General features: G+C 39.7%; 1 protein-coding gene and 1 pseudogene across 2 annotated transcripts in view; both read left to right on the top strand.

Annotated features, from left to right (window-relative positions):
• The window catches only part of LOC123584410, a 69,748-nt pseudogene extending 53,176 nt beyond the window's left edge, over positions 1 to 16,572 (top strand).
• The window catches only part of AGBL1 (AGBL carboxypeptidase 1), an 843,774-nt gene that overhangs the window by 359,456 nt on the left and 457,935 nt on the right, over positions 1 to 26,383 (top strand). The gene's annotated exons all lie outside the window — the stretch shown is intronic.

Raw genomic sequence — 26,383 nt, 5'->3', positions numbered from 1 at the left:
CGACCTAGTACCTCTATACTAGGTCTATACATTGTCAACCTCTACCAGGATTTTTATCAATTACCGTATTTTAAATGGTCTTAACTGCTCCAACAGAAGCTTCAGAAGCTAAGCCAAAATATGTTTCCTGGGTTTCATGCTTGGCCTGAGGAGGCAAGGGGTAAAGTTGGTGGCTGTTTAACTCTGCCCCAATCACTGTCTCTTGTCATTGGCTGAGAAACACAATGGGAAGATTTGGGCGGATGGACTGGTTCAAGTACATCTCAAAAGTGATTACAGAAAAGTTTCATTGGTTTTTGAGATACAAACATTTAGCCATTAAAATAAACAAACTTCTGCATCCCTATAATTATCGCTTGCCAAGGCAGATGCAGCTCAAATGAATCCCAGCTCATCTTGAATGCGGCGATGATGTCTCCAAATGAAGCTTTTTGCTATTTTAGCCAGAGAGGGAGCCGCTGGCATTCAGCAGAATGATCTTGTGACGACGTCCTCCTTGTTTTCCAGTCAAGTTTGAAGGGCATTTCCAATCAGGTTAATGAGGACCTGCTGATTCAGAGCTGAAATGGCTTGTTTGCATCTCCCCTCTGGTCTATCCATGAAACGCCGTTCTCTTTTATCCACCGGCCAATCACAGCCTGCAAGAGGAACATCTGGCTTGAGCAGCTGCCAAGAGAGGAAGCACACTTTCTGTCCCCTCAAGCCAGTAGCAAGTGTGTGTAATTGAGAACCTGTAATTGCAAGAAGGCACAGACCTAGGCAGAAACCGTAAGGAGTTGCTGAGACAGGAGACAAGGAAGCATAGGCAGGCTTTGTGGGACCTTTAAGGGAGTCTGAGGTGGTAAGAACCACAGAGGGTAGGGCCGCGATTCAGTGTCATCCATATGTGGCTAGAGACGTTATTGTGACATCCGTCTGACAATACACGTGCCACTTTTTAATTAGATGGAAGTGAAAAAACAAAGAGGAGAACTTAATATTTCCTCATACAGAACATGTAAGGAATCATGGGCGAATCTGGGAGGCATTGCTTTGATTCTAATGACTAAGTCTGCCCTGAGCCCAGATTTATTCTTACGGAGGCATGTGGCAGGCTAAGATAAAAACTGGTTTAGGGGCATCTGGGTGGCTTAGTCAGTTGAACATCCAACTCTTGATATTGGCTCTGGTTAGAATTCCCGGGTTATGGGATCGAGCCCTGCATTGGGCTCCAAGCTGAGGGTGGAGCCGGGTAGGGATTCTCTCTCTTACTCCCTCTGCCTCTCTCGCCCTCTTGCATGCTCTCTCCCTCTCTCTCTACAATAAAAAACAAAAAAGAAAAGAAACTGGTTTGATGCCTCCACCTTTCCATGCAAGCTCACTCTCCTCAGCACACCGAAATGCTATTGCCTGAGTAGAAGATGGGTTTAAAAAGGACAGCCTATTGGTGATGTATTCCATATCTTCTCAAGAGATTCCCAAGGTTGTCTCCCTTCTCTTGGGGTCTGTTTCCTCTCAACCCTGTGACTATGATTCTCAATCAAGATGGTTGCTGTAAAGTTGCTCTCAGAACGTTTTCAAAGCTATGGGTGAAGCAAGGTAAGAAACACTGAAGGTGACTGAGAAAGTTTGAAAAGTCTCCTAGATTTTTCCAGTTTGCCTTACCTTCTCCACACCCCCCACCTCACTTTGTACCTCTGTCTTTGTGAATTTCCACCTACGATTGGCTTATAAAGTAGTAGAGCAACTAACTTTGAGCCTCAGTGAACTCTGAGAACCTCTCACATACAGAAAGGCAGGGCACACATGAGGCCAAGTACAAAGCAGTGGGCAAAGCGGACCGTACCAAGTGTTAAGGTCAAAGTGCCCTGAGCAAGGTGTTGGCTGACATACTGATGATCCTGTCACACTTTTCACAGGATCTGATGACAGCATTCTCAGGACAAGACCAAGAAACAATATTATTCTAGAAAATTGAGATTGCAGTTTAGCATTTGATCACCACGTTGTTTTGAATACAGAGGTCGCAGGGGGCATTAGGTCCAGTTATCCAACAAGGGTTTACTGAGTGCCAGGGACTTGGGTCAGGGATAGACTGGTGAACAAGACAGATAGAGCTTTCATGCAAACTAAAGTCTGTGTTCTGAGGCAATGGCAATGATTTCTGATGGAAAATAACTTCTCTCCTGGGAGGAGAGACACGAACTGACCTGGGGAGGATGACAAGGAGACAGTGATGGCACAGGTGCAGCCTAGTCACGTGTTCAAAGGCCCTGCAGGGGGAAGACAATGTGGTTTGTTTGAAGAACTAAAGAAGACACGAGTGGACCCCCAAGTAGCAGGTGCCTTAGGTTGGGTTCCCTGGGGTAGCAGCCTCTGAGAGAGAGATCTGTGGGCAGGAAGTTTACTGGTGAGGGTGTTCAGGATCAACATGGAAAGAATGGGCAGAGGGCAGAATGGGCCATAAGGTAGTAGCAACACAGGCCTCGTCTGGTTCCTTAGACTGCTCTTTGGAGCCCTGAGGCCAGGGGGCCAAACCTCTCCATTCCCACAGAGATCTTGCAGGTTACCTCCAGGGAAGGGATGTGACCAAGACTAGGACAGATTTGGGGGCTGAAAGAAGTAATTCTCAGAGAACAACCCAGCTTAGAGTTGAGTTATATAGGCTTTTTTTTTGGCGGGGTGGGGGTGGGGGGGAGTGTTAGTTCTCTGTGCATTCTGGCTAAATGCATCTCTCTGTAATCCTCAGTGTATGTCTTTGGTGCTCATGTGAAACTACCTTGAGTGGTTATTGAATCTTCTACTATAAATGCAGAGTCAGAATTAATTTTGAATGGATAAATCTGCACCTGGAATGACAATTAAATGCAGTTTAATATTATCAAGAACTGGCCAACAATGGCCCATGGGCTAAATCCGACCCTCCCGCCCCGCCATGTTCTTAAGTCACTCCTTTTGGAGAATCTTTCCTAACTCATCCTGCTTCTTCAGTCTCCCTCTGAGGTAAAAGTCATTCTTCCCTACTTGCACTTTGTTAATTGCATCATTGTAATGGTTGTCACATTTTATTATGCTCACGTGTACGTTTGCCTCAGTGGCCAGTTGACGAGGTATTGCGGATATGGACTCTGTCCCTTCAGCTTTGTGACCCATGCACCCAGCACACTTCATTTCCTGTTCAGAACGCACAAGACAGCTGTTTTCTGCGTGAATGAAAGACATAAATGTAGTAAATAAACTTGTTATGAATAAAGAACCTGAGGATAGCTGTGAGAGGACTGTTGAACATTATTCAGAGTCTTTATTATAACCTCATTTTCTCAATGTTATTCTTATCAGTAGGACATTGGTCAGTACAATTAGGATCCATGTATATTTGGAATTCAAATGCTCTTTCTCCCTCCTTATATCTCCCTGTTTGTAGAGACCTGGGTCTCAGCTATGCCTGTCTCTACTTGTTTACCCAACTCCTGTCAAAGGTCTGACTCACCTTGGAGCTCCACACACTGGTTCCTGGTGACCTTTGACAATATCAAGTTAGTTCCCAGCTTGAGTCTTAAGTGCCAATCCTACCTGCATAGTTTTCCATATTCTTCTCTTTGCATAGCCTGTTAGATGTTTATCTTTATGTCATGGTGGCCTATAGGACTTAAATCATACCATACCCCTTTTTTGTGATATTGGCCCAGATCAGTAGTCATCCAGTACTCTGTGGTTTTAATCACTCTGCTGGCCCTTGAGCCTGCCAGTTCTGTCTTACTCTGATCTGCAGACTTCCCTGACCCTCTACAACTGGCACCAGAAGGCGTTCTGTAATCAGAATTCAAAGAGTGGAGGGGTCAGGTTGCTGGGGGGTGGCTACATGGTGCAACATTTTTCCAGAAGCGAGGTCAGTCCACCTGAAATCTTCTCCCCTCCTATTACAGCTCTTTGCTTGAGAAAGGAGTTTCTTCCCTCCAAGGGCAGCTTCTCCGAAGCCCTGTGACAGCTGAAGTGAAGCCCCAGTCCTGGGGTGCTGCTGGTGCCATTGACTCTAGAGCCAGTGAACAGCATGATGGTGAAAATAGTAAATAATAAGTGATGCAGCATTATAGACTCATCACACACATTTCATTCTGTACTGGGTCAAGGGCAGAATATGCATCTCTTAAAGACCCATCTTAGAAACCCAGGTATCTTTAGTGATGAAATGAGCTCAAAATTTGAAGAGAAAAGCCCCCCCGTTTTTTTCAAGTGGCTTCGATCCAAAGGGAGGCTCTGTTTGCAAGAAGGCGTAGTGTCAGATAGCAAGTCTAATACATTTAGGTGGCCCCTCAGTCTCACCTATAAAGGACCCAACTGCAGGATTAATATTATTTTTCCTACAGTGGTTCAAGGACTCATCCAACAACCCTATCCCCAATGTTGAATGTTGTCTTTATTCTTTCTCTAAGCAGCCAAATTCATTTATTTGGAATTGAGTCTCTGAGCTGGTGACTCCTGGGAAGTGTAGAAAACCAGAAACCAGCCTGATGGAATGGCCCGTGTTGGACCTGAATAATCATGGAGAGAACACTGGTTTGCAGGGTGTGTCTGTTTCATGTAAAGAGTTCTCAGAAATGTCTGGATGGGTTTCAGATCCCCTCCTTTGCCTTCTTCTACATGAGTGGGTTTCACCTGGTTGAAGCAAAGAACGAGAGCACTAAACATCTTTAACTAATCTTGAACTTTTTTGTTCATTCCCCAATTTGGTTTCCGGTCATATTGGCCCACAATTTTAGTTGTGGTGTTTCAGCTAAACAACAGCTGGGAGTTGACAGCCAGCCAGCTGCAGCCTGCTAGAGCAAACACTTGAGCTCCTAAATGTATAAAAATGATAAAATGACTAGACATATAGGTTTCTAATTGCAGCCAGGATTCTGCAGCTGGGAAGTCACCAGAAGATATATATTCTGTGTTGTAATCCAGCAATCATGTGCTCCACCCTGACTGAAAAGCACTTCCCTTTCCCCCACCCCCAAGATTGCTGCCAAAATGTGAAGTCCATTTCCAGCCTGCAAATGATGTTCACTTCTTATTAAGGAGCTGACCCGGCTCCAGACTTATAAATCCAGCCAAAGGTTGAGCCAGGGAGATAGATCAGTTGAAGTTTGAGGGGGAAATGATGATAAGATAATGCCAGAAATAAGACTCAGATGATGCAAGCCCCAGATGAGATATATGGGGGTCACAAAGGCAGCCCCCCAATCCAGTACCACATGCAACATCACATGTGAGATTCAGAGTGGAGCCTCTTGTTTTCTCTCTTCAGCCTTCTGATACTCCTCCTCCCTCCCCTCCTTCCCTTTCTTTCCCCCGTTCCTCTTATCTCTACATGCATGCCCTCCTTCCTGCAAACAACTGTGCAACTCATCACCCTTCTCTGCTGGGTCTGTTCCAACAATGGGGGTGGCGTTCATCTTACTTGAACGTCTCTTCCAAGCACTGAGAAGGCTTTCTTCTTCCTTTGTAGCAGAAATTTCCCTGACATCAAATATTCATCCTTCTGGCTCTATATAGTTCATCTTCCAAGCATTTGTTCTTGATTTGGGGGAGGGGGAAGAAATGACCAAACTTTTGTAGTTCGTTTTCTTCTGCTTGAAATTTGGCTTTCAAACTGTCATTTCACAGTGGATTTAAAAAGCTGAACACTTTCTTTGTTCTCTCTTTCCCTGGAGTACTGATCTTCCCTCTGTTGGACTAACTAGTCTTAATAACAAAAGGACTGGTAGGGCAGGGGGAGGATGATGTGTCACAAAGGAGACCAAGAAAGAGCAGTACCTCTGGGATAGTCTAAAGCATTATCTGGCAATGTCATTGGGCCCGTGGCACTACACTGCCCTGGCTTTTTGCTCTTTTGTGCTAGAACAAAAATTCCTTAATAGAAGGGGCCTTTTATTTAATCTTCAGGATCTAGCCCAGAACCTGACATGTCACATACACTTAAAAATAATGCTTATCAATGAACAGTGAATGAATGAACCCCCATCAAATCTGGTTAGATCTGTTTGTGCTAATGATAATGCCCTACATTTGTAAGATTTTCTAAAATGTTTCCACATATATCATTTTACTTGATGTGACTATTAGTGAGTTGTCACTTTTTCCTACACTTTCATGAATGAGCCAGAAAGCATAAAAATAAGCAACCACTTTGAGACAGAGAATTTAACTAGAAGGAGCCATGGCACGGATGATCAGATGTATCACCTACCTGGCCTGTTGCAGTTTAGATCAGAGTCAGCAAGTCATAGCCTGTGAGCCAGATCTGGCCTGCAGGTCATTTTTGTAAATAAAGTTTTATCAGAACACAGCCATGCTCATTCATCCCCTAATGTATGTGGCTGTCTTCTCATTTCAGTGGCAGAGCCGAATAGTTGTGAGTGATGGTCAGGCCCGCACAGCCCAAGATATTTACTATTTGGTCCTTGATGGAAAAGATGTGTTGACCTCTGGTCTAGATTTTACTAACAGCTGGTGCATGTGTCACGTTTAAGGATGTCAAGGAAAGTAAGGAAATCCTGTCTGCCTTTGGAGCTCCTCTTGATTTTGGGGTGGTATTTTCTGATTGATGATCTATGTAATACACTTTAAAAGAAAGCTTTGGGAGTAAGCGTGGGGAAAGTAAATAAGAGACAACAAGGAAACAACCTCTTCAGTCAACATAAGGGTGAAGGCACGCTGGAGTAACCCTGGGTTTTTTTACTCCAGTTTGTTGTGGTGTCTCAAAAAGCTCAGTGTGAGGCACTTCTGAGGTCCCATTGTTCCACAAGGCATCTGTGATGTTGCACTGAGATATGCCAGCCCCCCTCCTGATCTCACACTTTCTGTTGTCTTTACACTTGAGAAGTCACTCCAGATGCGGTTCTGCTGAAAGTAACATAATTAGGTCTGGACGCCTTTCATCATCCATGGAGTGGGTACAGACTGTCTTCTCTCTGAGAACTTCATCTTTTTTCCCCAAAGGATTCCAGAATAGTGTGAACATATGGGACCTCTCACACCTGTAGGCATTTTAGCAATTTCCTCTGATGAATCCATTTGTAACCCTCTGCTCTGTTATACCAACGGGTTTCTCTTCTCTTACTTTTTAAATATATTTTTGTTGTTGTTGTTACCTCTGAGAGATTTTGCCTTTTGCAGGGACCAGGAAGTCATGAGATATCATGAGATATATGGTTAGCTGTGGGGAGATTTTTGCATTTGGTTGACTTTTTACTTTTGATAAGTTGGGTTGGGTTTTTCTAAAGGCAGATCCTTTTTATTTATCTGCATGACAACACCAGTTTTCTAGAACAAGTTCAGTTCCAGGATTTGCAATTTGCCTCTTTATCTTGGTGATTATCAATTAGCTTTACTGGTTTTATCAGTGAATTATAGATAAGGGCACTGATTGCAAACTGGTTAAGCCACTTCAAGATTCGATTAAAATGCTGCAAGTAAGAAAAACACTGAAATATCCTGTTTCATGGAGGCATCTGCTGTGTTAAAATAGCATAGACTTCAGAAGAAGAAGATCGGGATTCTAGCCACATCTCCATCCCTCCAAGACTGAAGTTGATTTGCTCTATAACTTCCTGGAGCCTCAGTTTCCTCTTCTGTGAGATCTGGATGATCATAATATCATTGCCCTCGCTGAATTCAACTTCATTCCATTCATTTTGACAGAATTCTCTTGAGCATATACTCTTTCTAGGCTCTTTGTCTAGCACAATGATTATACAAAAATATAATTTTTTCTCCTTCCGTTTACAGTGTAATGGAGATTCAGATACATAGAAAGTTGGTTTCAATATGACTTGGTACAGATCTTATGGAATATGATCTGGGTTGTATAGGGATGCAGGAGAGGGATAGTTTTCTCAGTCTGAGTTTCCAGGGAAACTTCCTCTGAGACATGATATCTAAGCAGTTATTGGATTAGCGTCATCAAGCTAAGACAGAAGAGAAGGGTACTTAGGTGGTGAGTCTAGGGACCAGGCCATGAAGGCCTTGTGAGCCTTGCTAAAGAGTCCCCAATTTATCTGGAACACTCTAGGGGTCCAGTGAGGGGGTGTGACACAACAGGATATACTCAGTTCTGGGCCTCAGGCTAGGTTCTGGGTGTATGTGGGAAGTGGGGGTACAGATAACAGAATACTATTTTCAAAAACTAATTGTGTTCTAGGCACTGGCCAAATACCACACATTCATGAATTCTCTTTGTTCTCATAGTATCCCTGTAAAGTGAACTTTACTTCCATTTATGCTTGAGGGATGGGGACTTAGAGATGACATATACATTGCCATCAGTATGCTCATAGATGAGGGGAGGTTGTGTAAGTGGGATCGTATCTCAGCATGAAAGAAGCCATTAGGAGTTCTGTATGGAGTGATGTAGGTACACAGAAGAAAATAGCTGAGCTGTGCTTGGGGAAGTCTTTGTAGAAGAGGTAGTGTCTATAAGGTGAGTAGAAGTTGTCCATGAGATAGGAGGGTACAGCCAAGGGAACCACAAGAAGAAAAATGGTGGAGCAGACACTGGAACTCCAAATGGTTATGTATGGCTAGTGGAGTAGAGTTTAGGGTCCTGGGATTAGATGACATGACAGGTAAAACCAGGCTTCATGGTACAAGCAATGGGAAGTCACAGATAAGTTTTAAGCAAGTGTGTGCTATGATAAAATACGTTTTAGAAATATCATTTTGGTGGCACTATAAAGAAGATGAAGAAAATTGAAAGATGGCCATTTCTAGACAAGGGAGTAGACTCCTGGACTGGTATGGTAGGAGTGGGGATGAAGCAGGAATAATATTTAGGGGGCAGAACAGAGACAAGTTAGTGTTCAAGGGACCAAGGGAGAGAGAGAGGGATATAAGGAGTCACTTGGTTTTCTGTTAGGGGGCTGGGTAGGCAGTTGAACCAAACACAGATGGAGACTCTAAGAAGAGGAGTATTTGGGAGGTGCCTGGGTGGCTCTGTCAGTTAATCATCTGACTTCAGCTCAGGTCATGATCTCATGGTTTGTGAGTTTGAGCCTCACATTGGGGTCTGTGCTGACAGCTTGGATCCCAGAGCCTGCTTGAGATTCTGTGTCTCTCTCTCTTTGCCCCTTCCCTTCTTGCACTCTGTCTCTGTCTTTCTCAAAAATAATTAACTCAACACCCAAAAAACAAATCCAGTAGAGAAATGGGCAAAAGACATGAAGAGACACTTCTCCAAAGAAGACATCCAGATGGCCAACCAATACATGAAAAAAATGCTCAACATTGCTCATCATTAGGGAAATACAAATCAAAACCACAATTAGATACCACCTCACACCTGTCAGAATGACTAACATTAACAACTTGAGCAACAACAGATGTTGGTGAGGATGTGGAGAAAGAGGATCTCTTTTGCACTGCTGGTGGAAATGCAAACTGGTGCAGCCACTCTGGAAAACAGTATGGAGGTTCCTGAAAAAATTAAAAATAGAACTTCCCCATGACCCAGCAATTGCGCTACTAGGTATTTATCCAAAGGATACAGGTATGCTGTTTAGAAGGGGCACATGCATCCTAATGTTTGTAGCAGCACTGTCAACAATAGCCAAAGGATGGAAAGAACCCAAATGTTCATCAATGGATGAATGGATAAAGAAGATGTGGTGCATATATACAATGGAGTATTATTTGGCAATCAAAAATAATGAAATCTTGCCATTTGCAACTATGTGAGTGGAACTAGAGGGTATTATGCTAAGCTAAATTAGTCAGAGATTACTTCACTCATATGAGGACTTTAAGACACAGAATAGATGAACACAAGGGAAGGGAAGCAAAAATAATATAAAAACAGGGAGGGGGGACAAAACATAAGAGACTCTTAAATATGGAGAACAAACAGAGGGTTACTGGAGGGGTTGTGGGAGGGGGGAAGGGCTAAACGGGTAAGGGGCATCAAGGAATCTACCCATGAAATCATTGTTGCCCTGTATGCTAACTAAGTTGGATGTAAATTAAAAAAAAATAATAAAAATAAGTAAACATTAATTTTTTTTAAAAAAGAAGAGTATTTGGGAAGGAAAGAGCTTGAGGGAAGGACACTGAAATGTGTTTAGAGAACTCATGGAGGGAAACAGACTGGTAGAATGTGAGTGGTGATGGAGAGAAAGAAACTGGGAATGCTTTGAGCATGCTGAAGGACAATGGCATCATTTAGAGAACAGGATGATCTTTTGTCATTTAGGATGTCATTAGGATGATCTTTTGTCGGGGTGAGTCTCACGGCCCCTTGAGAACCAGCAAAGGGTGCCTTGAGCCCACCTTCCTTTCTTGTGGAAGTTTTAAAGTCTCTTGGTATTTCCAAGATTTCATGAAGCCTAATTTCTCATGATATCCTGAGTCTATATACTTTTTCTGTAATACTTTGGTTTTCTACATAATATTTATCTACCTGTGAAACTGTTCTCTTCACTTGTTCCTGCGAAACATGCAGAGAAACTTTCCTGAACATTGTAGACTTGACCCAAGGTCTTGTGGTCAGATGGTGGTCACCATGGTTGCCAGGAAAGCAAGCTTTCCAGATTACTTCTTTTATAGTCCTGTGCTTAAAACCCCCCTTGCCCTTTCTCCCCTCCTGCCTTTGGTTTCATATCAACTCTTGACTCCTCCTCTTTACTCCTTCATTCACTCTTGGTTGTTTTCCCCTTCTCTTCACTCTTTTTCTGGAGCCACAAACCATTCCCCAAACCTCCCCCTCTCTTAGGCAGGGTGGTTGCTCCTTATTTTCTGAACTGTTAGTGCTTACTGGCCCTTGTGACCTTGGGACAGGAGATGAATGGAGGAAGCATCACCTTTTACTCTATCAAGTATTTCCTTCCAAATATAGTTCAGGCACTGCTGTAAAGGGACTGCAGCCTACCTACTTCATTATGTGATAAATATAGGGCAGGGGTGGGTGAAGGGTCATGTTTGTGACACAGGATTACTGGTTTTATTTAGACAAGTTCCATTTGACATATCTGTGGGACATCAAGTTTACTCTATGGTCTTATTCCTCCTAGGAGATGCTTCTTAGAAAGGGTAGTTTTGTAGATCATCCTATCCTTTCCCTTATGTTCATATTTAAAGAAAGTTGACTGTTGAGTGTTATTCTCCCTCTTCACTGGCTGTTCTCATGTGGATGTTACAGGTTCTTCAGAATAATGTCTCAGTTTTGGGCTGAGGAGCTCAGTTTCTCCTGGTGGGCTGTCCTCGTGAGGGTGAGGGTGAGACTGTAAGTCCAACACAGAGTTCACACAGTTAAAAAATCAGTTTCATTGCCACAGGCTGTACCTTCCTTCTGCTAGTGGCCTCAGAGGTCTACACCATCTATCACAAAATTAAACAGGTATAAATGACCCTGCAAAATCTATCACCACCAGGGGAATGTCCGCCTCCTCTTGCATCAGCACAATCATTGGCCATGAAAATCTTTCTTCAGCTAGCACTAGGGTTTTTGCCTAATTTTTATGGCTGGGATAATAGGCTCTGGACCCTTTTACTTAAAACAAAAACTCATGAAAACTAGCTTAAGTCAAAAAGAGAATTGATGCTCATTTATCAGAAAAATACAAGAGGATAAGGGACTTCCTCTCCTCTCCCCATTCCTCCCTTGTCCTCTCTCTCTTTCCTGGTTTTCAGAACCTGGTTCTCTTGTCTGGCTTCCCAGATGGTAGCACAGATGATCACCAGAAGCTTCAACTATTCATGAACTTTCAATACTCATGGTTCCTGTATAGGGTTTCTCTTCCTTGACAATTTCAGTAGCAGTCCTGGGAACAGCTCTGATTGGTACAGCTTGAATCATGGGAATCTCCAAGAACCATGGAGTGTGTGTGAAGTAATATGGCACTCTGATTGGCCAGATCTGAGTCAGGTGTTCATCTCTGGAGCAAAAATTAAGGGAGTCTCTCCTGAAGCATTGGGACTGAACATGAAGAATAGTGATTCACCCAACGCATGCTGGATTTATGTTTGGTATCCTGATGAACAGGATATAGCCCTAGTATGGGTGGGGGTCCAGTCCTTACCCTGCTTAGCCTCTGTAAACTTTTCTCTCAGGCACTGGTCCCTGATCCCACACCCAAGTTATTGACTGGGATCCAGTGCTGTAACTGCCTGAGGGTGGACATCAACACGGCATGACACTGTTTTCCTCAGTTCATACTTTTATTTAGATCAATCGATCAATCGATTGATGTATCTATAGTCTTTTACTTGAGAGAACTGATCTTTGAAAAATAAATCTCAGTAATTCGCATTTCATACAGATATTCCAGGAGCCATTATTATTCATGTGTTTGTTTTTTTATAAAATAATTCAAACATACTGTAACGCACAGAGAATGATGTGAGGAAGACACTTAAAGCTAATGCTGATACTTGACAAATTGTGACACTTTTACGTACTTGCTTCAGGGTTTTATTTTTAAACAAAGGAAATATAGAAGATAAGGGTTGAAGCCTCCTTGTATCCATTCAAAATCCAATTTCCATCCTTTCTTTTCCGAAATTACAACTATACTGAAGCTGGTATCAGTCGTTCATCTATCTGTCTACCTGTTTCTGCTTTTGAATTTTCTCTTTGCTTTTTTTGGTCAATTTTTGTATGCCTGTATATGACTAGTTTACAATATTTTTATAGAAAGTGTTAATTGAAGTCCTCCATTAGTTAAAAGCAAACACACATACACACCACTACCACCATCACCACCCAGAAAACACCCTAAAATTGAAAAAAAAAACCTCTCAAATGTAACTTTTCCGAGGTTGATCTATCAACTTTGTGAGATGTTTGTTTAAAAAAGAAAATAAAAGTGGTACCTGGGTGGCTCAGTTGGTTAAGCATTTGACTCTTGATTTTGATCTCAGGGTCGTGAGATCAAGCCCTGTGTTGTGCTCCACCAGTGTGGAGCCTGCTTAAGATTCTCCCTCTTCTCTCTCTATCACTCCTGCTCTCTCCCTCTCTAAAAATGGAAGGAAGGAAGGAAGGAAGGAAGGAAGGAAGGAAGGAAGGAAGGAGACAAAAAACTCCCACTATGATTGTTATTTTGCCGATTTCTGCTTGTAATTATTTTTGCTTTTGTGTTTTAAAGTGATGTTGCTAGAGGTATACATATTCATGTTTTTGAGAGTTCTTAATGCATTGTTCCCTTGAGGGTTATACTTTATCTCCCTTTATTCTGATTAATGATTTTTCTGTGAATAATTTTTTCATGTAGTAGTAATTATTAGAGGTTTGTTTATTAGTCATATTTCTCTATCTTATTTTGTGTTTGCTGATCATTTCTCTTTTCCTTTTTATTACCTTTTTTTCTTTGTATGCGTGTGTATTTGATTCATCTTCTTTCTTTGGATTTACTCTATTTTTTCCTCTTTGATTCTTGATTTGAACAAATTCATTTTATTTTAACTCTACCTTGTTTTTAAAAAAATAATTTTATAATATAAATTTGAGGATTATTTTCTTATATTTCTACCTATTTTATAATTTCCAACATTATTTCTTTAAACCCATGGATCGATTGGATTATATTTTCAGGTGTCTGACAGTGGTGGTAGAGGTGGTTATTATTATTAAAATAATTTCTCTTGGGGTGCCTGGGTGGCTCAGCCGGATAAGCATCCAACTTCAGCTCAGGTCACGATCTAGTGGTTCTTGGGTTCAATCCCCCATCAGGTTCTGTGCTGACAGCTCACAGCCTGGAACCTGTTTCAGATTCTGTGTCGCCCTGTTTCTCTGCCTCTCCCCCACTCACACTCTATCTCTGTCTCAAAAATAAACATTAAGAAAATATTAAAATAATTACTCTTATAAACTTTGTAGTAATGCTTGATTTCAAATTCAATTGGAATGTGATCAGGGAACATGGACAATATGGGAATAGTTCTTCAATGTTTATTGAATCTTCTTTATGACATATATGGTACCTAACAAAATTTTAAATTATTTTTTTATTTTTTTAATTTTTGAGAGAGACACAGAGAGCACGAGCAGTGGAGGGGCAGAGAGAGAAGGAGAGAGGAAGAATCCCAAGCAGGCTCTGTGCAGTCAGTGCTCACAGAGTGATGTGTGGCTCAAACTCAGGAAAACGTGAGATCATGACATGAGTTGAAATCAAGAGTTGGATGCTTTTTTTTTTAATTTTTTTAACGTTTTATTTATTTTTGAGATAGAGAGAGACAGAGCATGAACGGGGGAGGGGCAGAGGAAGAGGGAGACACAGAATCGGAAGCAGGCTCCAGGCTCTGAGCCATCAGCTCAGAGCCCGACTCGGGGCTCGAACTCACTGACCGCGAGATCGTGACCTGAGCTGAAGTCAGACGCTTAACCGACTGAGCCACCCAGGTACCCCAAGAGTTGGATGCTTAACTGACTGAGCCACCCAGGTGCCCCACTACCTGACAAATTTTTATGCATGCTTAATATATTCTCTGATGGAGGCAGAATTATTTAAGAACAAGCTTTTCAATTGCACTGTTTGAATTTTTATCTTTTTCTTTTATTTTTTTCTATTTGATTTATCAATTTCTAAAGGAAGTTTATTAAAGATATCCCAATATTATTATTTGTCCTTGGAACTATTTTGTATTGTCCCATGTTTTTGCCTTAAGCTCAATTTCCCATCAATTCTAGAATGACTAAGTCAGATAAAAATGTATCAAGTGAATCTTTTTTTTTACCCAAAGAAAATTGGGGTAATTTAAATATTCCTTTTCTAAATATTATATATCTGATGGTGTGTCTGGGTGGCTCAGTCAGTTAAGTGTCCAACTTTAGATTTTGGCTCAGGTCACAATCTGATGGCTTCATGAGATTGAGCCCCATGTCGGGTTCTGCCCTGACAGCATGGAGCCTGCTGGGAATTCTAACTTGTTCTCTACCCTTCTCCACTTATGCTCTTGTGTTCTGTCTCTCTCAAAATAAATAAATAGGCATGAAACAATATTATATAGCTGAGATGTTTGGCTGTTTATAGAAAACCAATAAATAGTAGTATCTTTTAAAAGATTACTTAATTTTATTTAAGTAGCCCTGACTAATTTGGATTAATTTATTTCATCATGTTTCTTGCTATTTATTTAACACACACACACACACACACACACACATATTTGTAATTTTTTTTTTTTTTGCTTACTTTTTTTTAACCCCATTTCTACCTCTGTGGGCTTATAGAGTTTAAAAAAATTCCTTTATTTTTCTCCTCTCCCAGGTTGGAAGCTACTAATATTTTAATTATTTTTTTTTACTTTCCCTTAATTAAAATATATTGAAGTATAATATGCATACATAAAATTGTACACCACAAAAATGAATTTATCACAAAATGAACATTCATGTAACTGGCATACAAGAAGTAAAACATTGACAGTATTTCAGAAGCATGGAACATTAATACATTTTAAAAATAAATCTTTAAAGTTAATTAAGTTCTACTCTCAGAACCTTCCTGTCCCTGCATTCAGACCTCAGTGCTGTAGCCTCTGGGATATGTCTCATACTGCTAGCCTGCCATTAGCAACATAGAAAAAAAATTCCATATCATTTTCTTGTCCCGTACACACCTTGAGGTGAGCAAAAATACAATAAAGTAAATTTTAACTCTGAGGGAAATCGTGCTCATCCAGACTGGTCAGTTGGCAACCAGGTCGGGGCCAAGTTCTGAGAGGTAATTAGTGAGGAGTATGGCATTGATCCCCCTGGAACCTACCTACGGTGACATGCAGCTGAAAAATGTCTATGTGTATCACAATGAAGCCACAGGTGACAGATATGTTACTCATGCTACCTTGGTGGATCTAGAACCCAGGACTATGGACTCTGGTCACTCAGGTCCTTTTGACCAGATATGGAGAGCAGACAACTTTGTTTCTGGTTGGTTTGGGGCAGGCAACAACTGGACAAAGGGCCGTTCTACAGAAGGGCTAAGTGGACCCACTCGCTAGGTGGGGGCACAAGCTACGGGGTGGGCACCTTGCTCATCAGCAAGACTGCATCACCAACACCTTCAGGGTGGTACCCTCACCAAAGTGTTGGGTGCTTTGGCTGAGCCCTAAAACACCACCCTCTCTGACTGTCAGATGGTAGAGAATGTGGGTGAGACCCACTGAATTGACAACTGAGCCCTTTAGGAAATCTGCTTTCACACCATCAAGCTGACCACACCCACTGTGGGACCAGAACCACCTGGTCTCAGCCACTGTGAACAGTGTCACCAATAGCCTCCGCTTTCCTGGTCAGCTCAATGTTGGCCTCCACAAACCAGCTGTCAAGTGGGTGCCCTTCCTGTGTCTCTACCTCTTCAGGCTTGGCTTTGCTCCTTTGACCAGCCTTGGAAGCCAGTGGTGTGGGGCCTTCACTGTGTCCAAATTCACCCAGCAGGTCTTTGATGCCAAGAACATGATGGCTGCCAGCTCATGGCCATGTTTTGGCACAAGACCTTCCTCTACTGGTACTCAGGTGAGGGTGTGGACCAGATGGAGTTCACTGCAGCTGGGACCAGCAGGAATGACTTTGTCTCCTAGTGCCACCAGTACCAGGATGCCATCACAGAAGAGGAGGCCTAAAGCAGAGCACCATCACCTCAGGCTTCTCGGGTCCCTCAGCCTTCTTCCTCAACTGCCCTTTTCCTGTCCCTCAGAGTTTGCATTTTCTGCCTCTGTCTTATTTTCTTTTCCTTTTTTGGAAAGTGGACGGGAGGTTCCTAGAACAGTGCCTGGCACATAGTAAGCACTCGTTAAGTATTTATTGTTTATTAAATGTCTCCTCTCTTCCACTCTGGGAAGCCTAGATTTCTACCCTTCTGGGTAACCCTGTATTTCTTTTTGGTACCCATTTCTCCCATCTGTCCAGGTCATATTTCCCTTTGTTTTTAAGATAATTCTCCAAGAAGCTGGGTTTCATCAGATCCCATTTGGAACCATGTACTGAAAACTGGATACATGGGCACCATCCTAATCCATGTGGTAGTCCAGGGGAAAGGAAAGCAAGCTAGTTCATAGCAAGTGGAGGTACCTGTAAGAAAAGGATATAGGCTTTTCCATTCTAGAGCAGTTTTGGAGAGGGGGATCCAGGCTACTGAAGTCCTAATTTTCAGGTATTTCCCTTTTCCTTTCTCAGCTTCAGGGGAGGTGATAACAGTATAATCTCCATTTTTAGTCTCCTTCCAAGCTCTGTCTCGGGCTGTTTCCTTTTCAGGGGTCTGCCCCGCTCTGGCTAGGGGATTCCTCTCTCTCCTACTTCACCTCCTGCGCATGCTGGTTTCTGTCCTTTTCCCCTGGTTGGAAAAGGAGGCCAAGAGAGGGAGGAGAGACTAGCCTTGCCCTAAGGCTCCCAGAAAGGCTCTCCCATGCTCACCTTTTCTTAACAAAAACCCAGCCCTCTTGTGTATTTATGGAAAGGTGTGTATTGTCACCTAAATATTTGAGTCATTCCTCCAGAGAGGGTACAAGGAGACCCTTCATCTTTTGGCAACATCTCATATCTTCCTTTTGCTATTTCCTTCTCCCTGCCCACCCTTGGTTTTGTTCTGTCTTACACTTCAAATTTCTACTTTGTGTTGAACTTGCCTTTTTTTTTTTTTTTTTTTGGTATTGAAAGGATGACATTGCCCCAAGAGCCAAAAATAAATGAGAATTGGAAAAAAAAAAAATAAAGTTAATTAAGTTCCATAAATTAGCTAAAGTTATACAATATCTCTATCTTTCCCAAATGAGATGAGGACTTTAACAAACTCAACCAGTCATTAAACACTGTTTCTCACCTTCTTTGATGTTTTTAACTTTAATTTCACTTACTGGAAGCAAAGTCAATTATCTTCTATTCTGCAGTTACACAAGTTTACCCAATTGCATCTCACTCTCTGTGTGTTGTTTTTGCTTCTTTCTAAAGTACATCCTTTAGTAGTTTTTTCAGTACTGATTTATAAGAAGTAAACTCTGAACTTTATTTTCTATCTGAAAATATCCTTAGTCCATCTTCACTTGAGTGATACTTCATCCTGACATAAAATTCCCAGTTGACAGTTAAGAATTGTCAAGCTGGACAGTCAGCACTTTGAATTTTTTTCTCTGTTGTTTTCAGTTATTTATTACTAATAATGTTAAATCGACACACAGAGTAACTGACATTTATTCTTTTCTCTCTGATAGTTTTCAAGAACATTTCTTTCTATTTTTGCTGTGGGGTGTCCTCCTGTTTTCAATATGGCATCTCACCCTTCTCCCATCTGTCCCTGATATCCCTGCATCTGTATGGTTCCATCACTTGAGAATAAATCTTCAGCTCTCAGACATGAAGGGGTAGGAAAGGTTGCTTAGTCTTATAATTTGGAGGATGGGACCTGAGGGTCTGATTGCTTTTCATACAGACTTTCAGTCAATTTCAATTCAATTTCAATTTCAATCCAAACTGTGTTTGGAAATTTTCTGTATGTCTCATAGCCAGAGACACCAGTGGCACCCATTTTCTGATCTCTTACTCTTGGAAATTGGCTTGCATCCTTTTGGTGTATAAATTTGAGGGATCTCTGATCCGCTAAATCACATAGCACTAGACCATCTGCTTTCAGTCTCTCAATATTTAGATATTTCTTGTCTGTTGTCATCTCCTCTATTTTCTGTGTGTTTGAAGATTTATGAATATTATTAAAATATTTTACAGTAATTTTGGAGGGGGGTTCCTAGAGATATAATGGTTGAGTGCATGTATTCAATCTTCAGTGTTTAAAATAAAAATCCTTTCCATTAAGATTTTACAGACATTGGAAATTCTATTAACGGAAGATAGAGTCCTTCATTTCATAATTAGAAATATCCCAGGGAGACATAGCACATTAACTTATAATTATAAATGGCTGGTATGCTTCCCTCTTTATAATTGACCCCTGATTCAGAATTAATTGCTTCTCTATCCCTGTTATATCTCCTTCACATATTTACAGTTTGTGGTTGGCAGGTCTCAGTAACCAGACTGTGAACTAGTTGGGATTATGTTCAAGGCACTTTTGCGCTCATGTATCTTTAGTTGCAATCACAGTGCTTGGTGCAAAGGGTGCTTCATAAATGCCTCTTCAACAAAACTGAATAATTTAGAGTCATAATTAGCACAGAAGCCTTCAGCTATAACCAGAGTGTTTTTCACCCTTTGGCGAGAAATTTCAGCCAGATGTTCACTGGGTTCCCAAATTTTTCTCCCAGATTTGCCACGTGATCTGATTGATCATTGAGTTTGGTAACTGGCATCGTGAGGGATTAAAACTTCAAGTAATGATAAAATAACAATATTATTTTGTATCATTCTCTTATTGTGTAAGGTGTTTGTGTTCTCATATATTTTATTAAATGTTTATTTATTTATTGAGAAAGAGGCAAAGAGAGAGGGAGAAAGAGAATCCCAAGCACGTTCCACACTGTCAGCGTGGAGCTGATGTGGGGCTCGATCCCATGAACTACAAGATCGTGACCTGAGCCAAAATTGAGAGTTAGACGCTCAACTGGCTGAGCCACCCATATGATCCCCCCAAATATATATATATATTTTAATCCTCATACATCCCTGCAAAATTAGAGAATTGCAAAGTATATTTTATTTTGTTTTTGTGTATTCTTTCAAAAAATAGAAGATACTGGTGGGGATAATTATCACCAATTTGAGAAAAGAAAAGAATATCCCCTTCTTTAATGTTATTTTCTGTAAAACTAAGAGAAGGAAAGGGTCAAGGAACCTCTGTTTATTCTCTTCATACATACAAAACAAAGTGACTGTTTAGTAAAAATGGCTAGACACAATTATAAGTATCCTAGATATCTTGCCCACTCAAGAGCTGACAATCAACAAAAGTCAGCAAAAGGATTAATGATCATTTCTGTCTAGAATAGAAAGAGTTGCCATTGTTAATTTTGAATATTATCTATTCTACCTCAGAAGAAAATGATGGGCTGGGGATTTTGGCTGGGCTGTGTTTCCAGGAGGGAGGAATGGTATAGGTTTGAGAAAGGTTAGCGTCTGTGACTAGGCACTTTGAACAAAGTGAAATGGGAGCAGGGAAGCTCAGATTACACAAGGGAATGTTTTCAAAATTGAATAAAAGGCCCCAGAGCAAGAGTGACTGTAAGAACATTAAAGAGGGCTGATTCAGAGAGAAAAGAGGGAATGTGCATTGAATACATTTATTTATTGTGGAGTAAATATAGACTGCTACCTCCACTAACTGGTATTTACAGTTCTCAACTAGTTTCGTAGAATGAGTTGTTTTTTTTTGTTTGTTTGTTTTTGTTTTTGTTTTTTGTTTTAAAGTAAACTCTGTTCCTTATGTGGGGCTCAAACTCATGTCCCCAACCAAGATCAAGAGTTGCATGCTCTACTGACTGAGTCAGCCAAGTGCCCCATAGAATGAGTTTTGAGTTTCTATTTAGCTAGCAGGAAGTGTGCATTTTAAAATGCATTAAAGGAAGCTAAAGTGGTAAATAAATCATTCTGCCATCTTAAACTGTCCACAAGGTGTTCAGTAAAAGTAGTGACCTGGTTAGCAGCTGGGAAACCCAAGTTTCAAACGTGCAGCAGCAACATTCCATTGTTATGTAAATGGAGGGGAATAAGGGAATACTCAATTTGAGAAAGCTCAAATTAATTAACATCATATCATACCATCAAGGGTGTCATCTATTAATACGTAGCAGCTTTTCAGGTGCGGCTCCCTTGGTTATCAGTCTCCACTCTGAGCTATTTTTATGTTAGCTGTGAAAAAGCAGAATAATTGTAGGGTCTGTGCCATGCTGACTTGTCAGGCAAAATGGACCGTTGGTGCACTATTTTCTTCTTCTAAAGAACAGACAGATAAACATCCATCATATAGGTGGGACTTAAGAGCTTTATGGTGCCAGCTGATGGAAATTCCTTTCATGCTGCATAGGTTTGTGGAGGGAAGCTTTGTCTTTGTCTCATGGCTTACTGATGATCATTACTTTTCAGAGAATTTACCAGCATCTTGTGACTGACCTCAAAATGAAAGCTGGAGATTCACACATTGGGCAAGAAAGTTGAGGATGAGTCAAAAAAGCTGATATAATTTAAACAAGACCCTTAATAAATGAGTGGAATCAAGATTTACAAAATGAATATAGTTACTAACATAAGTATATTCAGTATGTTAGATGTATTTTAATGTATCATTGCTATGATTTCATATATGTGAGAAATTTTGGAAAGCCAGCTGAATAGCTTCAGAATTGCTAACATTATTCCTAAGGCTCTTCTACATTTCATTTCCAAATAGATTATTAATAAATAAGAGCTTGAGCTATAAAAAAAAAAAAGAAATTTGAGGACAGGTTATTCCAAGTTTCAGTATGTAAATAGGTGTATATATATTGATCAAGCAAATCCTCAGTAATTAGGGGCTAATTGATGGAGTATCTGTAGTATGTAATGTATTTTTTTTTTTTAATTTTGGTAATTACCTTCAAAGAATTTGGCTATAATTCACATACTATGCAATTCAGTCATTTCAAGTATCTAATTAAGTGGGTTTTTTTTTTTTAAGTTTATTTACTTATTTTGAGAGAGACAGAGAGAGTGAGAGAGAGTGGGAGAGGGGCAAAGAGGGAGAATCCCAAACAGGCTCTGTGATGTGCAGAGCCTGACAAGGGCCTCGAACTCACAAACTGTGAGATTGTGACCTGAGCCAAAATCAAGAGCTGGACACTGAACCGACTGAACCACCCAGGTGCCCCAAAGTGGGCTTTTGGGTTTTTAATATATTCACTAAGAAGCAAAACCATTACCACTATCTTATTCCAGTACATTTTCATCACCCCAGTAGAAACACTGTACCTATTAGTAGGCACTCCCATTCTCTTCTCCCCACAGTCCCTGAAAATCACTAATGTATTTTGTCTCTATGAATTTGCCTCTTCTGGACATTTTATAAAAATAGTATCATAATAATATGTGGTTCTTTATATCTGGCTTCTTTCACTTAGCATAGTGTTTTCAAAGTTCATCCATGTTGTGTGTTTTAGAACTTTACTTCTTTATGGCTTAATATTCCCTTGAATGGATATACCACATTGTTTATCCATTCGTCAGTTGATAGACGTTTGGCTTATTTCCACTTTTTTGGTTGCTCTGAATAATGCTGCTATGAACATCCACGCATGAGATTTTATGTGGACACACTTTTTCAGTTCCCTTGGATATATACCTAGGAGTGGAACGACTGGGTCACATGGGTACTCTGTTATTTTAAGACATTGCAAAAGTACTCCAAAATAGCTGCACCATTTTGTATTCCACTAGAATGTATAAGAGTTTCAATATATCCACATTCTGTAACATTTTCTGTTTTATTTTTAGCCATTCTAGTTGGTGTGAAATGATATGGTGGTTTTGTTGTGTATTTACATAATAACTAATGATTTTGACTATTTTTCCCTATGCTTATTGGTCATTTATATGTCTTTTTGGAGAAACACCTATACAAATAATTTGTCCAGATTTTAATTGGGTTATTTGTCTTATGATATATGTGATTTATAATTGTTTTCTCCCATTCTGTGGGTTGTCTTTCACTTCCTTGATGGTGTCCTTTGATGCCCAAGAGTTTTTAACTTTGATGAAATCTAATTATCTACTATTTTCTTTTGTCACTTTTGCTTTTGGTGCCATATCTATGAAACCATTGCTTAGTCTAAGGTCACAAAGATGTAATCCTGTGTTTCTTTCTAGGGATTTTATAATTTCAGTCCTAATATTTATGGCTATGATTTATTCAGTTAATTTTTGTGTATGATTTGAGGTAAAGGTCCAAATTTATTCTTTTACATGTGGGTGTTCAGTTTTCCTTGCACTATTCTTTCCTCATTCAATTGTCTTGACACCCTTGTTATAAATCAACTGACCAAAAATGTAGGTTTATCTCTGGACCCTCAGTTCTGTTTCCATTCTGCTATATGCCTGTCTTTATGCCAGTTCCATACTATCTTAATAACTGCATCTTTGTAGAAGATTTTAAAATTGGGAAATATGAGTTCTTCAACTTTGGTCTTCTTTTTCAAGATTGTTTGTTCTATTCTTTGTCCCATGTATTGCCATATAAATATTAAGATCGGGTTGTCAAATTTTGAAAAAAAAAAAAACACACTGAAATTTTGATAGAGATGGTGTTGAATTTTTGGATCAATCTGGGAAGTACCACCATTTTAACAAATTAAGTCTTCAAATTTATGAACAGGGATATCTTTCCATTTATTTAGTGTCCTTTAATTTCAATACTTTTTTGTAGTTTTAAGTGTACAAGTCTTGCATTTCCTAGGTTACACTGATTCCTAAGTATTTCTGCTTTTTGATGCTATTATAAATGGAATTATTTTTTAATTTTATTTTCAGGCTGTTCATTGCTAGTATACAGAAACATAGTTGATGTTTGCATTTTGATTTTGCATTCTGCATTCTTGCTAAATATATTTATTAGCTCTAATTTTTTTTGTAGATTCTTGAGAATTTTCAATATACGACATTATGACACCTGCCAATCAGGATAGTTTTCATTCTTGCTTTCCACTATGATGCTTTTTATTTCATTTTCTTGCTTAATTCTTTCTGACTAGAATTGCCAGTATGGTGTTGAGGGCATGTGGTGAGAGCAAACATTCTTGATTTATTCCATTTCTTAGGGAAAAGCTTTCAACCTTTCCCCATGAAGTATAATGACAGCTGTGGGTTTGTCACAGATAACCCTTGTTAGGTTGAAGACTTTCCTTTCTATTCTTAGTTTATTTCTTAGTCTTTTCTATCATGAAAAGGTATTGGATTTTGTAAAATGGCCTCCTGCATGTGCTGAGATGATAATGTGTGTTTTTGTCCTTTATTCTATTAATATGATGTATTACATTGATTGATTTTCAACATGCATTGATTTTCATGTTGAACAAACTTTCCAAATCTAGAATAAATCCCACTTGCTTGTGAACAACATGTATAATCATTTTTATATATTGTTGAATTTGGTTTGACAGTTATTTTGTGGAGGATATTTCGATCTACATTTATAGAGATATTGATCTTCAGTTCTCTTTTCTGTGATATCTTTGCTTTTGGTATCAGGGTAATACCAGATTTCTAGAAGGAGTTGGGAAGTGTTTTTTCTTCTCTTATGTTTTGAAAGAGTTTGTGAAAAATTGATTTTAATCTTTAAAAAGTTGAGTAGCATTTAGCAGTGAAGCCATATGATCCTGGGCTTTATTTTCCGGAAACATTTTTTTACTATTAATTAAATTTCTTCATTTATTACTGTTATGTTCAGATTCTCTATTTCTCTTTGAATCTGATTAGGTAGGTTGTGTCTTTCTCATATATCCATTTCCTTTAGATTTTCTAATTTGTTGGTGTAGAGTTGTTAATGGTATTTTCTTTTAAACCTTTTAATATCTATAAGGTTAATAATAATGTTCTCTCATTCCTTATTTTAATAATCTACATCTTTTCTCTTTTTTGTCAGTTTAGCTTAAAGTTTATACATTTTCCAAGAACCAATTTTTACTTCATTGAGTTCTCTATTGTTTCCTAGTCTTTGTCTCCTTGACTACTGTTTTAATTTTTATTTTTTCCTTCCTTCTGCTTGGTTTGGGTTTAATTCTGCTTTTTTTCTAGTTTCTTCAAATGGAAGTTAGATTATTGATTTGAGGTCTTTCTCCTTTTTTAATATAGGCACTTGTAACTATATATTTACCTCTAAGTACGCTTTTGCTTTGTCTCATGCCTTTGATACATTGTGCTTTCTATGCATTGTTCTCTGATTTTTTCTAATTTCCCTTGTGATTTCTGCTTCTAGTGCGTTGTTTAATTTCCACACATTTGTGAATTTCTCAAGTTTCTCTTCGTTATTGATTTCTAATTTCATTTGCTTTGGGTCACAGAACATACCTTGTGTTATTTAAATCTTTTACATTTATAATACTTTTAGTTAGTGGGAGTTAGGGGTAACATAAGTCTCTAAGGAATTTGAAAGCAAAGTTTCCAGGATCTTGAGGGGCTAGCTGCTGTTGTTAAGATAAGGTTGCTTTATGGCCTATCATGTGATCCATCTTGAAGTGCACTCCATGTGCACTGGGGAAGAATGTACATTTTGCTGTTGTGGGACCAAGTGTACAATAGTTGTGTTAGTCTAATTGGTTTATAGTGTTAGGCAAGTCTTATCTTTTCTTGTTTATCTTCTGTAGAGTTGTGCTATTAATTACTGAAAGGGAGGAATTGAAATCTCCAACTGTTATGGCTGAGTTGTCCTATTTCTCACGTTTCTGGCAGTTTCTACTTCATATATTGTGATACTCTGCTAGTGGTATATATATGTTAGCAGTTGTTATATCTTCTTGATGAATCGAGTCTTTACAATTTCAATTTTTTTTTAACGTTTATTTATTTTTGAGACAGAGAGAGACAGAGCATGAACGGGGGAGGGGCAGAGAGAGAGGGAGACACAGAATCGGAAGCAGGCTCCAGGCTCTGAGCCATCAGCCCAGAGCCCGATGCGGGGCTCGAACTCACGGACTGTGAGATCGTGACCTGAGCTGAAGTCGGACGCTTAACCGACTGAGTCACCCAGGCGCCCCAGAGTCTTTACAATTTCATAATAACCTTTTTTTTTTTTCCTCTTTGAACTGGTTTTGACTTAAAATCTATTTTGTCTGACAGTAGTATAACCACTCAGGATCTCTTATAATTGCTGTTTGTATGGTATATTTTTTAACATCCTTTTACTTTTAATCCATTGTGCCTTTGAATATAAAGTATATATCTTACTGACAGCTTATATAGCTCTAACACTTATTTTTTAAAACATCCATTCTGGGGGCGCCTGGGTGGCGCAGTCGGTTAAGCGTCCGACTTCAGCCAGGTCACGATCTCGCGGTCCCTGAGTTCGAGCCCCGCGTCGGGCTCTGGGCTGATGGCTCAGAGCCTGGAGCCTGTTTCCGATTCTGTGTCTCCCTCTCTCTCTGCCCCTCCCCTGTTCATGCTCTGTCTCTCTCTGTCCCAAAAATAAATAAACGTTGAAAAAAAAAAAATTAAAAAAAAAAAAAAAACATCCATTCTGTTCAGCTCTATCTTTAGATTGAATGATTTAATCAATCCATGTTTAATGTAATTAATGATCAAGGAGGATATATTTCTGCCATTTTGATATTTGTTTCCTATATTTCTGTGTCTTTTTTGTTGTCCTCTCATTCCTGCCACATTTTGTGTTCCACAAATATTATCTAGTATGATACTTAAACTAATCTGTCATTGTTTTTATAAATTTTAAAAATTCTTTTCTAAGAATTTTCCCTGGATATTACAATTAATATGCTCATTTATAACAACTTAGTTCAGATTAATACA

Source organism: Leopardus geoffroyi, chromosome B3 (assembly GCF_018350155.1).
Source record: "Leopardus geoffroyi isolate Oge1 chromosome B3, O.geoffroyi_Oge1_pat1.0, whole genome shotgun sequence".
Lineage (NCBI taxonomy): Eukaryota > Metazoa > Chordata > Mammalia > Carnivora > Felidae > Leopardus > Leopardus geoffroyi.
The sequence above is the reverse complement of the archived record's forward strand: the minus strand, read 5'-3'. Positions and strand labels throughout refer to the sequence as shown.